At 35.4% G+C, this 15,989-nt stretch overlaps 1 protein-coding gene across 7 annotated transcripts in view; it reads right to left on the bottom strand.

Moving 5' to 3' along the window:
- The window catches only part of LOC120772577 (filamin-C), a 95,843-nt gene that overhangs the window by 29,030 nt on the left and 50,824 nt on the right, over positions 1 to 15,989 (bottom strand). Inside the window, exon 1 of one of the 7 annotated variants that reach the window (XM_040101278.1) lies at positions 6,326 to 7,066. The exons of the other annotated variants lie outside the window; for them this stretch is intronic. The gene's annotated coding sequence lies outside the window, so the exon portion shown is untranslated. Of the gene's footprint in view, positions 1 to 6,325; positions 7,067 to 15,989 lie in introns of those variants that run through there. 7 annotated transcript variants of the gene reach the window in all.

The following is a 15,989-nucleotide window of genomic DNA, read 5'->3' as shown; positions in this document are numbered from 1 at the left end:
AATACGTATTTTTTCACTTTAGATGATCTTGTAAGCAGTTTTTCTGAGTTTAAAATATTTTTTTCCAAAAATTTTAGAATTTCTTTGTTAATAGTGTAATCGTAAAAAATTCTAATAAAATAATCAATTTTTAATATGAGAAAAAAATTGTTGAAAAAATGCTATTTTTATCAGTGGGGACCAGGGAACCATGTAACCACTTAATTCAAACTATTTACTTGTTGAAATTTTAATACACACACAATAATTGGATGCGGCTCGTGGAAACCATTTAAAGTCAGTTGAATGATTAAAGTATTACTTTAAATTAAAGCTCAACATATAATTAATTATGGTAGCTAGGAATACACTAATTAAGCATTTGCGAAATCTAAGATCTTTCATAACAGATATCAGCTTTAAAAAGCCTAAAAACAAACTGCAAAATAAAACTATTTCTGAAAGAGAATATTTTAATTCACTAAAAATTCAAGCCCCCACAAATGACGGCTATCAGCCGCCTCGCCGGCAGTAAAAGTAGAAAAACTGACACAAAAATGCGGCTACACTCGCATAAATGCTAATAAGGGCGCTGAGTCAGGGTCATTTTCAGACAATAATAGGAAAACTAGCGAGCAAAAAGTATTTTCGACGCTAATTAAATGGCATCCGATGTGTGATACATGCAAATGAGCTTACTTTTTATATGAATACAAATATCTTTTAATATATTTTCCATATTCTTTGCATTTTTGTATTTTCTCTCTCTGCTCTCAGACAATTAGCGCGTTCACTTGCGCAACGAGTTGAGACTATTAAGCGGAAAGAACAATTAGCAGAGCTTAAATCGCATATTATTTCATATATAATATTGTATATACATATATATATACATGTATGTATATACATACATACATACATATCTATACATTTGTATACATAAATACATAGGTATATACTCTGAGCACGGTGGCAGTGAGCAATATTGTAGAAATGTGCTGCCGCAAGGAATTCCCCGCCGCAAAGCCCAAACTGATTACGCAACAGTTTTAACAGTTTTGTATATGCAAGTGTTGTTGTCGAAGCGCATTTTCGAATTTCTTTTAAATTTTTATGCATTTAAATAAATATTAAACAATTGTGCATCGGTGCGTTGTGTCCACCTGTTTGCACACTTGCGCGCCCACCTGCCTGCACCAACTGCAACATGCATTGGTGTGTCTTTTGCGGTGACAGCGGAAACCCTACACCAACCCAACTTGCGATGGGCTAAACTGCGTACGAGAGAGACTTGCACTACCCTTCCCCACACTTGCATTTCCACCACGCTAACATTATCTCCGTCCGTCCGTTCGTCTGTCCGTCAGTCAACGGCCCAACCGCATTGTGGTTGCCAGCACAAAACAGCTGAAAATGCAAAACTTGACGGGCGAGTCAGCGCAAACATAACCTCAACTGCGACTCGGTTTCGGGGAGTGTTTCAGCTTGTCGCTGTTTGTTTGTGTTTATGCTTAAGCCGCTGCTGCTGTTGACTGTGGCATTGCATGTTTTACCGTTTGCAGGCCACAAAAGTTGGCAACAACAATGCGCTGGTGCAATGGTGCGCTGGTGTGCTGGTGGAGCCAACCACAACTTCACTTCATATCAGCATAAAGTTGTATTTTGTGCGTATGTATGTACACATATATTGACTTGTTTATTGTTATTTATATATTTATTGCAGCTGTTTTCTTTGCTGCCTTTTTCCACTTTGTTGTTTCTTCTTTTGCTCGATTTTGCATTTTTGCGCGGCACCAACAAGTATTTGGCTCATAAATCGCAAACTACTTTGCCATGCGCCATTTATTGGAGCGCGTGTGTGCGGCTGCGGGCATTGCTTTGTTATTGTTGTTATTGCTTTGCTAGATGGACGAGTATTTCGACAAGCATTTAAAGGTTAAAGCCAACTTGCAGTGATCGTCTCAAGCATGCACAAGCAGTTTCGTTTGTGAATTATTAAAACATACATAAATAAGCACATGCGTGCTTACGTACATATGTATGTATGTAGTTAGATATACTTACTTATATGCAACTAAGTGATATTGGCTTAAATGATCGTACTTGATAGTGGCTTATACAAGAGCGAAAAAATAGTCAAATCTAATACCGGTAGCGGCAATTTAAGCGAGTTAATGTACTGCGAAGTTGATGGCTCAGTAATGAAGGTGGCGCAAAAAATCAAAAAAATCGCATTAGGGATGCACTTATTTCTGTAAATGCTTTTGGTCAGTATACTTCGTTATGCACCCAAGCTATAATACCCTTCAAGGGTACATTATCATAGCATAAATGGTATAAAAAGAACTACGACTTGATTTTTATCAATCAGTTTGTAAGGCAGCTATTTGATATAGTGATCCGATCTGCACAATATTTTCACAGACTATAGCGTAGTCTTAGGAAATACTATAAGCCAAGTTTTGTAAATTTAAATTGTCAAATAAAAAAGTTTTCCATATAAGCACTGGAATTTGATCGTTTAGTTTGTATGGCAGCTATATGATATAGTGGTTCGATCTGTTTAAATTGTTCGAAGATTGTAGCGTTCCTTTTCAAAATAATCCTTGCCGAATTTCGTGAAGATATCATGTCAAATAAATAAGTTTACCATAAAAGAACTTGATCTGGATTGAACATTTTATATGACAGCTACATGCTATACATGCTATAGTGGCTCGATATCGGCGGTGCAGACAAATGATCAGATTCATGGATTGTGAAGGACGTTTGCAAAATTTCAGAGCGATATCCCAAAGTTTGATGGAATTTCTCTTATGAATCGACTTTGTATATTTTGGTGAATGTTTTGGGTACGGAGCGTATCATTGTTAGACTCTTAAAAAAATATCAGAATTTTTTGCAAGCAAGATATGCTTGCCATCATAGCTGAGGACGCACATACGTCAAATGCATCACTGCTCTTGACTAGAAATGGGTTTAAGAATATGACGTCGAAACTGTCCAAGAATGTAATGAATGGCGCTCCAAAAAATAGTCGAAGCCGAAAAAGCAAAATTCACGGAAGGGGTGACATGGGTTTATGGGTACCCGGGTTTTATTATGGTTCATTAAATTCTACAACATCTCTAGAATATTGTCCTAAATTTTCAAGTTGATCTGGGTAATAGTTTTGGAGATACAGCCTTGAGAACTTGTGCTGTTGAGGCTAGCTAGGCTAAGTGCGCCTTCTTTAAACGCGTTTTTTTTTTAACTGAATTTTTGAAGTCGGTTGCCAAGATTTCTCGAGAACTACTCAACTTCATGACATTTTACAAGGGTCTTTAAGATACAACTCTTAAAGACTTGAACGAAGGATTTTTTTCAACTATTTAAAAAAAAGTCGCGAAATTTTCACTGAAATTTTAATTTTTTGTAAAAATATCTGCCAAAAATCCAATTTTCAGTTTTTTCCTTTGTCCAAGTTCTAAGTTTTAACTAAAACACGTGTTTTTTCACTTTAGATGAGCCTGTAAGGAGTTTTCCTGCCAACGCGGTCGCATCTTTTTTCCCAGTGGTCACCGCAAATGGCTTCGCAATGGCCGAGATTAAAATATTTTTCCCAAAAATTTCCGAATTTCTTTTTTAATAGTGTATGTTTGTAACAAAAAAAAATTTCCCAAAAATTTCCGAATTTCTTTTTTAATGTATGTTTGAAAACAATAAAAAATTCTTATAAAACATTTAATTTTTTATATGAGAAAGAAATTGTTGAAAAAGGCTGTTTTTTACCCGAGGAAACCAATGTAACACCGGAAGGCATTGGGGTCAACCCAACCGAGGCTTATAACATATAAATGAAAATTGGATGTTTGTATTGGCTCAAAACTATATTAAAATACGTGAAAATTAGTGTTTTTTTTGCAGTCCGGGTCAATTTTGATCATATGTACTTTTATATGTATTTATGTAGTACATTTGTTCAATTTTAAGCAGAATATATGATTTTTTTATTTGAAATAATGCTCGTTATCAGGCTTGATTAATTTTAAAATCCTTCCTTGAAGTCCCAGTGCTAACCCCAATGTTTCGGGCTTAACCTCAAAGTACAACTCGGCAAATTAACGACTAACTGCTTGGAGTAAAATATATTATTTAAAAACTTTCGTTGCTTAATGGCAATTCCGGCGCACTTATGTCATTTATCTGCCATTTTTTGCATAATTCACTAATTGTTATTATAATTATCTAACTAAAATGTGAGCCACGTATTTGGGTTAACCAAGCCGCCGCCACATTTTGTTGTATATAAATATTTGTAGAGCACGTTGTTGGCGTGAGTTTGGCGCACGAACGCATTTAATTTGAATGTGTGTGTGTGTGATTGTTATGGTATGTATCTATATAAGCATGTACATATGTGGTTGAGGCCCAAAAAGGCTTTAACAAAAAATCGGTAGTATTCCGTTTATAGATAATACAATTTATATATGTATGTATGTATGTATGTATGTATGTATGTACTTATATCAATATGTATAGCGCCGCTATCTTGCCGCTCAACTTGTATGTTTGCATTGCCAAATATGGCGGCTGAGCCGAAGTGTGCCTAACGGCAGATAAAATGTGTTAAAATGGCAGAGTAGCAAATATGGGCCGTGTTATGAACTATTTAAACACACATACACACGCGCACAAAAAGTGGGCTATATACCAAACGGTAGTTTTGCCATGAATAAAATGCAAATACAGTTAGCTTAAGCGAAAAACAATAAAAACAAAAGCAAATAGCGATACAATGGAACTGAAACGAACAAAAGTCGTCTATAATGTTGCTGTTGTGGCGTTGTTGCATGCAACACCAACTGACTTACTGATTGACTTACTAACTAACTGGCAACAGCAGCGCTTTGTTAGCGGCAAAAAAAGAGGAAAAACAAGAAAAAACGTTAACCTCGGTTGCACTGAAGCTTTCATATTGGTATCTGATTGGTTAGTTTGTGTGCCAGCTGAAGGCCACAGTGGTCCGATCTGAACAATTTGTTTGGTTTTCATCCTGGATTTCAACGCTGTCCAGGAAAATACTCTTTGCGAAATTTCTTAGAGATATCTCGTCAAATAAAAAAGTTTTCCACACAATCACTTGATTTTGAACGTTCAGTTTTTATGACAGCTATATGCTATAGTGGTCCGATATGGGTGGTTTCGACAAATCAGCAGCCTCTTGGGGGAAAAAGGACTGTGGAAACTTTTAGAGCTTTATCACAAAAACTGAGGCACTGGTTTGAGAATGATGACACAGACGGACATTTCTAAATCGACTCCGCTTATCATTTATATGTAGATACATTGTATAGAGTCTCCGACGTTTTCTTCTGGTTCAGGGTATGAAAAATATACAGTTGTATATAGATAATAATGTATAGATAGTACCATATATAGTTACATTAGAGCGGGTCGTTTTTTTTTTATAAAATCGCGTATGCGGGAAAAGTTCTGAGGATCACTCTGAACCATTTCGTCCAAGAGACTATGGTTCTGAAACCAGTTCGATTTTTAAGGCGAAATTTGAAAAATCTGAATAATCGGCTGTATAGGAGATATGTGCAATAGTTGTCCGGTGTATCCAAATACAGCAAAAACGTAATAAATTTCTTTGGGATATCTCAAAAACTGTGGAAGAAATTCTTACAATTCCTAAAAAAATCGCTTTGAAAATCGCTGGCTCGAAGCCGGTTTCAGACCCATATTCGCTTGAGTAAAGTGGTTCAGAAAGTTTCTTAAACAAAGTACTTCTGAAGGATTCGCTAAGCCTTCTTCGCATGCTCCAGTTTTTAATTTTTTTTTTGCACCCTGTAAATCGACCCGCATTAATATGTATCTATATACATATGTAGAGGAGTGTGATGGTTAACCATTGGAGCTACATGTAATTGGAATTGATAAGCGAATGCCGCTCACAAGCAATATCTATGGGAACACTGTAGCAATATCTAGCTTCACCGATGAAAGCAATTACCGTTACAGCAACAAAGAACGTTTCAAGCGTCCACAGCGCACACATAAATTCTATTGTTAAGCGCGCAAAGAAATCGTAAAATGCATGTGGAAAAGCACCAAATCACGCATGTGGCATGCCACAACAGACAGCTTAGACACTGCACGGGAGCTAGCACACAGTTTATGCAACATGTTGCGTTAGTATGTATGTATGTCAAAATAAATTGCTGCCACATAACAACTTATTTAATTGGAGGTGCCGCAAGGCGATCAAAATCTTCGCGAAACCGGAAAATATTTATAAAATAAGCATTCAACATAAATAATGTGTGTGGCAAGTACGCTGTAGTCATGCCGCAAATCTCACCTCTCTCCACTGGCGTAGCTGAAAATTGTAGCGAGCGAATTGAATGTGCGACAGCGCAGCTCTAGCGGCTAGTTTTGAATTGTATTGATGTTTCGGCGACCAGAATTTCCGGATTTTATGGCCAAACAACAACAACAGCAATAACAGTATACAGTGTTTGTGTTGGCGCGAATTCTTTCTTTAATCAATATTTTCCACTGTCGTTGCAGCGTTTGTTGTTGTTGTTATCTTTTTTCGTATACACGCTTATGCTTTTGTTGTGATTGCTGGTTTTCGTGCGCCGGCGACAGCGGTTACGTGTGCCACTTGCGGCAATAACAACGGTGCTGGAATTTATTGGCGTCGATAAGGAAAATGCGGTTGCCAGCAGATGAAGCGGCAATCGAAGACGTGCGCTGGTCGGCTGGTGTTGTCGGCGACTGTTGGTGCTGGCTGCTGGCGTGATAGCGTCGTTGGTGGGTAGTGTGCGGTGGTTGTGGCGTTGTCGGTTGGCAGTGACAGTGCAAGAACGCGGCTGGGCGTAATGTTGCGTATGTTCTTCGCTCCACTGATTTCGCAACTTTTTTTGTTGTGTTTTTTTCGTTTGTGCCGTGTACTGAGTGCTTGTGCACCTGCGCGTCTGACTCAGTGTGCTGTTGTGGAATTTACTTTTGTATCAAATCACGACGTTGGCGTTGCTTGGCGCGAATTTTTGTTTGATTTGCTTTTATTGCTTTGTGTACAAAACTTTTATATTATTTTTAATTTATATACAATAATATATTTAACCATTATATATTGAGAACAAATACTTTGTGATTAAATCGATGGCTGAAAACTTCAACAAAAACCACATTTTTATTTAAAAAATATTTTATAAAAAAATTTATATTAATAAAAAATATTTCAGTTTTTTTGAATAAAAAAAATATTTTTCTAAAATTTTTTTTTAAGTTATTTTATTTTCATCTTTTTATTTCACACTTTTTATTTCTTGCATTATTTTATTATCATGAATCATAGGTTGTAAACTTTAACAAAAACCACATTTTTATAAAAAAAAATATATATATATTTTGTAAATAAATTTATATAAAAAAAATTTTTTTCAAAAATCATTTCATTTTCTTTTATTTCTTGAATTATTTTAATATCACGAATCGTAGGCTTGCAACTTCAACAAAAATCTAATTTTTATATGAAAAAAATATTTTAGCATCTAAGTTGGGAAACATTTTTTCTAAAAACAAAAATATTTTATTATAATATTTTGTTTTTTTTTTTAATTTTTTAATATCACGAATTGTAGGCTTGCAACTTCACCAAAAATAAATTTTAAAAAAATATTCCAAAAAAAATAAATATTTAATTAAATAATTTTAATTATTTAACATTTAACGGAAAAAAACTTCTTAAAATATCATTTTGTTTGCGTTTTTTTTTTCTCCTTAATTTTTTTTTTTTGGTTTCACGAATAATTAGACTGATAACTTTAACAAAAAGCAAACTTTTATTTAAATAAATGATTTTACAAAAAACAATATATGATTATTTCTTTTTATTTTATTTTTTATATCAGGAATCGTACACTAAAAATATAAAAAAAAAATTAATTCTTATGAAAAAAAAACTATTTCAAAAGAAATTTTATTTGATAAAAAAAATACTGGATTGAAAAAAATTTAATTTAATGAACAAAAATTTTACTGGAAAAAAATTAATCGTTTTAACTTAATAAAAACATTTTTGAATGCAAAAGAATTATTTTAATAAAAAAATATTTTTTTACACATTTTCGTCGTTTTAACTTTTATCAGTATTATCACAAATTTTTTTTTGCGATTTTTATGAAACACGATTTTTTTGCAAAAAATACATTTTTGCTTGAATATTTTTTGTATTTTGCACAAATTTGTAAATTTTTAGTTGTCTTGAAATCATTGAAATTTATTTTATTAATTATTATTTGCTGTTATGTGTTTTGTCTGAAAATTATTATTTTTTAATTCAATATTTTTTAATTTTTTAGCTTTTCGAATCTTTTGTGTATTTATGTATGTAATTATTTCTATTTATTGCACTTATACGATTCTTATATGTATTTTAATATTTAATATTTTTTTTAGCACATTATAGCTTTAAACTCTGCTTTTTGGGTCAAAAGTTCACTTCACTTCATTACTTCGCATCGCCCATTTGTTGCAGCTGCGCCTTTTCACTTTTTCATTTTATTTCTTATCGAACATTTTCGTTTTTTTACACGCGCATTTTGCAAAGTTGCCGCTTTTTGTCTTCCATCTGGCTGTGCCAGCCTGCCTTACCCGCTCAATGGACCTTTGCGCATGCGCGCACGTTTGCCGTTGTTTCGCTGCGTATTTTTTCGGTTTTTTCACTTTTCGCTTAGTGCGTGGCGCACACTATTGAAAACCGGCTAGCTGGCGGGCTATAAAAATACCTAACAGCTATTCAACAACAGGTACAACAGGTAAAGACACAAGCACTTTTGTATTTATGCTGCATAAAAGACCTAAGCGACGCACTTTAATGTACGCCAGCAATTTCTATAAAATAAAGCAGTCATCAAAATACAGTTTCACTGCTTTTTGTGTACTCTTTTTATTTTTACAGTCATGTGTGTGTATTTTGCATTCAGTCAAAGTTTGCCGACGTGTTTTGCCAATCAAGCTGCTGCGTAGAGAATGCCAAAGTTACGTGGGTAAGGGGGCGCCGAACTTGGCTGGAATGTGAAAATGTGTGCCAATATTTACAAGTCATTTGTTTGCTTTTATTGTTGTCGCGTCGCTGTTGTGTCGCCGCAGTGAAACTCGCGCACAAAATATGCCGAGATATGTGTCAAGCAAGCTCAGCGAGATACAGCTCTCTTAGGCGCCTATTCGCTGGGCGCTGGAATGTCGGGCGGGCACAACAGCGTGTGAGGAGAATAGTACAAAGATGACTTGAGCTTTAAATCGCATGCAAAATGCAAAAGTGATATGAATGCATTGAAAAGTGGAGTGGCACTTGTGACTGGGGGATTTGTAGACAAATTTTTATGCAAATATGTATGCAGATTATTGATTGCGAGTGTTTAGTTGTGGTTACTATTATTTAGTTGAAGCGGAATACTACAAGTAACTTGTCACAGTCTGGTAGTGACACACGCCTAGAGAATAGAGCTGACAGATCGAGAAGACAACAAGAAATGTCCAGAGCAAAGCACCAGGGAAACATTGGGGCATCTCTTGTACTACAATCTCCATATCATTTCTACAGATCAGCCGACTATAGCATATAAAGTAGAGAGCTGCCATCCGAACCGACCGCTCAAAATCAAGATAATGATATATTTACACGCTTTCATGCGATTAGAAATGGGTCCGAGAAGTGCTCTATGGCTTCGGTGTAGCAGAAGTTAAAGTTTTTTCTTGTTTTCTTATACTTTAACATTTTTACTAATGAATATAAATATAGAAAAAAAATTCTACATTGAAAAATCTGCAGGCTTCACCATAAATATTCAAACCATAAGATCATTGTCAACGCATTCTCCTCTTTTCTTCCGATTATATTTCCTTTTTAATAATCTCTCTCACTCTTTACTTCCTTAATTACCTCCTCTGCATACTATATATGTATAAATACTTTTCTCAAACCTCTTAAAATGTTCGCTCATTAAGCATTTTCCCTAATGACTTTGAACTTGACTTGGCTCGCCAACACAATATTTGCTAAACAGTGGCTGCTACTTAACGCTCCGACTTCGACATTCGTATTAATGTGTATTCGCTTGTACATTTGTAAGTAATTAGTGCCATTGGCACTCATTTAATGAAGCGAACCGAAAATGTACACTAAATGCTCTGAGCAATAGGATAAACACACAATAATGGAGCGCACTATATTTTCAAACTAATGCAATACATAAAGAAGTTATCACAATATGGGCAGTGAAATTTAAATTTGTAATGAATATAAGTTTACTGCGTCCACACTATAAGATGTTGTTTTGATACTTGTACCGGAAGGTTTTCCTAATTTAATGAAAATCTAAATATTGAAAAGCAAAACAAATAAATGTAATACTTTATTAAATTAATGTAATGCAGAGATCCAGAAAGGGAAAGGAATCATCCATTATGAGCTGCTCCAGCCTGGTCGAACGATTGATTCTACATTTTACTGTCAACAACTGATGAGATTGAAGCAAGCAAGCAAGAACTGATCGTCTTCCATCAGGACAACGTTAGGCCATACACATCTTTGATGACACGACAAAAACTGGGAGAGCTTGGCTGAGAAGTTTTGATGCATCCACCACAAAGCCCTGACCTTGCACCAGAAAAGTTTTACTCTGATGGAATACAGTCTCTAGCGGAGAAATGGCAAAATGGTACAAATGTTTGGTTCTTTAAAGTTCATTATAAATATAAAAAGAAATAAGTTGAAGTTTGAATAGAAATACGAAAAGACTTTTTACCGTCCTTGTACCATATGTATTCAATCTCAAATATCTAAAGAATTATGCAAGTGAGTTATATGCGACAAAGCCTTACATCATCCATTTGCTAGAAGCTCAAAACTTAAAAAAAAAATCATTTATGGGTTTACGTTACAGGTGTAAAGAAATAAAGATAGAAAGAAAATTGTTTATCCTCCTTAAACAAGAGGTAGGCTTAGAAACGATCTGATATAAGTCATAAGTAGGTCTGAAGCCCAATGGTCAAAATAATCTAAAATCTATAGCTCATGGTTATTAGTCCGCAGAATAACTGTCGTAAAGTGTGGTATCAGAAGCGGACTGTTCGTCAAAAAATGATGTACATATTTCACAAATTAATTATCGATAGCTATGGAATTTATATATCTGCATATTGATGGCTAGGTCTAACTACAAAACCTCATAGATTCAATGTTATTATTGGCATCCCATGTAAAGGATTAGAAGGCAGCCTGTAAGCCAATGTTACTTTGAGAACGAAACTAACTTTAATTAAGTAAAAATATATGGAGTAAGATCTTAAGTGAATCTGAGGAATATGAAAAGTTATCAAAAGTTGTCTCAATATTATAGCCAAGTTATAAATTCTGAACCTTTAGCTTCAAAAATAAGTAGCTACAAAGTTTATAAGCGCTCCGTTCCTAACATGAGAATTATAGTTTGCTGCTGAGGCATAATTGGAATACATGGTTTTTTGTTACCACTCAACTCGAGAAGGGAGCTAACTAACATTTTTCTTCGCTGAAGAGCCCACCAGCGTATTATTAAATTGCCAATGAACCGGGAAAAATAGTGACGTTTAAAAAACTATACGGTTATTACGTCGTAAGGAATTCAAGCGAAACCCATTGCTATGAAAATTTCTCCCAATCAATGCACAAGCCAAGAGAAGGGCGCAAGCTGAATAAATACAACAATGTAAAATGTTTGGAATGGGAAGAAATGCAGCAGGAAAAATGTAAGAAATCCAGGAAGGGGGCATTGAAATTCCGAAGAATGCCGCATTACAAAAAAAAAATTATACAACGACACAACGCATGCAATGCTTACTCACATACACTACTACATACACACGCCTTGATGGAAATATTCACCAGAAAGGCATGTTAAATATGGGCAATTCCCACTTCCTGAGACCACAGTTGCAGTGGCTTATTCACACGCACACACACACATGGAAATAGCAACATTTGTTGATGTGTTTATGGTGCATTGCCATGACAGCCATGACAGCACGAATGCGCTGGGAAAACAACTAGCAATTTTCTGTGCGAACAAAAACAAAAACCCAGCGAAGAAAGGAAACGCCGAGGAAGCGAAGGAAGTGGCGCGAAAGGTAAAGCGAATTCAATGCAATTTACAAGAGAACACAGCGTCTCTGACACTGCTGGCTGTTATGCTACGCATGCAACAGGTAGAAAAACAACAACAACAAATGTATGTATGCTTAAGTAAGCAAACAAACAAATGCAGTTGCAACAACAATTAGTCGTTTTCACAGATTTATTGCCAACATTTAGATGCTTCCGCTGCAGAGCTACGCGTCGAACTTTTTGGTCGGAACAAATTGCCGCGCGCATCGAGAACAAATAGCTCGGCGTGCGCGCGCGTGTGTGACTGTTGGCGCGCTACCTAAAAAGCGCTGAGAAGATCTGTTATTCCCGTTGAAATATGTGGCAGAAGTTTCCATAGTTTTCTATCTCGAGACAGATACGATTCGAACGTGATAAAAGCTTTGGTAACCGAAGTGCAAGCGCCCGTACGTGTGAGTGAGTGTGAAGTTAACGCTGCGCATTGCACGGAAAGCGCTCGCTCTGACGCTTGTGAGAAATATACATAAGTAAGAGTCTGTGAGGGGAAAAGTTTCGAACTTGTCTGTTGCAAAGTGCGTTTGTTTGTTTGTTTTTGTACAAGATAAAGGTGACATGATAATCAATGAGTGCGGTTCACAGCACACAAAAACAACAACAGCGCACTTGACAGCTTTTATGTATACAGTAAGCAAGTGTCTGCTGTATTGCAACACAAAGAAGCAGCGGATGAGAAAATTAGTCTAGCGTAGCGATACACTTGGGAAGAGTTGTAGATAAATGCTTGGAAGTGGTGCGTGTGTGCAGAAGGGGGGTTTTAGGGGGTTTAAAGTCTAAGTTGCAGTCATTTTTTAAATGAGAAATAGTAACTTTGAGTTTCACAGTCAAAGTGCCGCGTTTGATTAGTAAATATGAGCACCTAATATTTTGTCTGCAGAGAGGCTGTGCTAATATTGTGTTTAATGATTTTTAATTTTCGAAAAAAAAATAGTGAAATTATTAAAAAAAATAAAAATTTAAAATCCGTTGCACCTAAGCTACAATACCTTTCACAAATACAAAACATTTTTCACAAGAACTTTATTATAGATTTTAATTGTTGGGTTTATATGGCAGTGTTCCGATCTGTACAATTTGTTCGGAGATTATGCCGTTATCTTGGACAAAATTCTATGTCAAATTTCTTGAAGATATGTCGTCAAATGGAAAAATTATCCATACAAGCACTAGACTTCAATCGTTCAGTTTGTATGACAGCTATATGCTATAGTGGTCCGATCTGAACAATTCGTTTGGAGATTATACCGTTGCCTTGGACAATACTTGATGTCAAATTTCTTGAAGATATATCGCCAAATGGAAAAGTTATCCATACAAGCACTTGATTCCAATCGGTCAGTTTGTATGGCAGCTATATGCTATAGTGTTCCGATAACGGCGGATATAACTTATGTCAGATATCAAAGCAGAAAAGCTGTATCCTTTGATGCTTTCGTCTAAATGGACTAATTTAGGACGTTTATCATCTTTGATGCTTACCGTCCAAGAGTTTGGATAACCTTCATCCAGCCAATATTTGGTATAAGACGCCACTTTTTCTCCCAAAAAAGTTGTCGAAATCTCCTTTAATTCTTTTTCTTCAAAATATCAACATTTAAGTAACTCTAGGTGAGAAACCTCATGAACCAACTAACAATAGCTGTGGACCTCAAATCGTGGCTTTTGATGTTTTTGTTTTCCAACCATTAATTTACATGGATTGAATGTTATTAGAGGGATATCATACCATCATATGAGGTTTTTGAACTTTTTAGACTATCTATCCTGCTTTGCGAACCAAACTCATTTTGTGCAATTGAAAATGTACTTCAGCTAGCTCATGGATTAAGATTTTAAATGAACCTGAGCCATATGAAACGAACGGTTTCGCAATTTTAGTGTTGATTATAACTTCTTCACATTATTCTCGAAAAATAAATGTCTATATGAAGCTACATTACAACAAAGTTTTGATTTCAGAGTTAAGTCTCTTCTGGTCTTTTCAGGTTATCTTTCCTTCCGGCTTTGTATTTACTTTTATATACAAATTCCTGGCATTTAATATTTCTAGTCAACGAAGTCAAGCCACTAACCCTAAACCAACTTCTCCCAAAATAAAATTATGAATCCAAAGCTGCTTAGGGCTTACACTGGATCACCGAACTCCCCAAAAAATCATTTACATTTGAGAATGAATAAATTAGAACAACGAAGAATCCAATAAAAAAGTTAGACGCTTGCCGCGGCAGCAGAGATCAACTGAGCGACAACAACACAAGAATGATAGAGCTAAAAACAAAAACACAAAAAGCATAACAACAAATTAACGTATTGGCGCTACAAGACGCGAAACGAAAAAGTTCATTAAACTGGTTTTCCAGCAGCGGCAAAGCAAGGCGCAGCGTTGGCAGTGGCAAAGAGTCGGCCAAGCAACCAGCCAGCCAGGCAGGCAGCGCAAGCCAGACCGCCAGCTAGACGACGCAAATAGCGCTAGCAAATGACAGCAACAACAGCAGCAACATTTGCATATTTGGCCATTGAAAATGGGCGAGTTGTCTTCTGGTGTCGCGTTGGTTTATCATTTTCAATTCGATTTTGAATATTTAGCTATTTTAACTTTTTTCTAATTTCACTGCGCCTTAGTGGTATTTCGGCTATTGGCTCATGGCTGTGGAATGCACGCACACACTCACACAGCGCTTGGAAATTCCGTTGTTTTAGCACTTTCCGTTTGGCAGAATCGCTTAAGAAGTGATATTTTGCCAGAATTGCTTATGCTTTTTCAATTATCTTATGATATTTGCACACTTTTTAAAAAACACATTTCACTTTTCATTCTTTGCAAGCGCTGCAATTCTTTGTGATTTCTGCTCGAAATGATTCACAATGCGAATTTCCTTTCAATTTGATTTCATTGAATTGAATATCAATGCTCTTTCAATGACTTTAACACAGGCATAGTTCACTTTTCAATGACTCTATTAGCTTTGCATTTTGTTTGTGTAATTTATGTACAATAGTTTCTTTTTTACTTTATTTCTTATTTTCCCCCAATTAATGTGTAGTTTCGCTTATTTGAATTTTCTCCGCAGACGTGTCAGTTTCGTTGCAAACGCGAGCTAAGACTGTCGGCAGCCGCTGAGTTGGGGTATTTAAGCCAACGCCATTGCTCAGCGGCTAGACTCTAGCTCAGTGTGGCGGCCAAAGTGATCACTTGCTCTCTGCAGACGCAAACAGGTAGTGAGCGTCGGTTGCATTCTATGTGTGCGTGTGTGCACAGGTATGGTATTTGTTGTTTGCAAAAACAAAACACCTGTGTAACTCATTTTTAGTTGGGCTAGAGTCAGAGCAGAAGAGCGGCTGCATGGCATGAGCAATGGTGTGGAACACGTAGCTACCGGTGAGCGTATGAGATCACTTTATTGTGCTAAGATACTCCGAATTGTATTGAGAAGAGCTCAGCTCAGAGAGAGTTTGATTCGAGATTTGTTGAGAAGTGGTAAATATTATATACATATGTATGTATGTATATAAAATATATTAAAATGAAGTAATATAAAATAGTAGAAAAATAAAAAAAATGCATAAAAACAATTTTTGAATTAATTTTATGTAAAAACAAAAAAAAAAAAAAAAATATTAAAATGAAATGAAGTAAAATAAAACTAAAAATACTAATTATAATTTTTATTTAAATAAACAAAAAAAAATTAAATAAAAATGTAAATAATTTTTATAAATAATTTAATTAATTAAAAAATTTCTTTTGGAAAACATCCTTTGTTTATATGTTTTCTTAATTTTTGTGTTATGTAATAAAAAAACTTAAATTAAATTT

Source organism: Bactrocera tryoni, chromosome 3 (assembly GCF_016617805.1).
Source record: "Bactrocera tryoni isolate S06 chromosome 3, CSIRO_BtryS06_freeze2, whole genome shotgun sequence".
NCBI classification, from domain to species: Eukaryota; Metazoa; Arthropoda; class Insecta; order Diptera; family Tephritidae; genus Bactrocera; species Bactrocera tryoni.
This window is presented reverse-complemented; position numbering and strand designations above follow the sequence as displayed.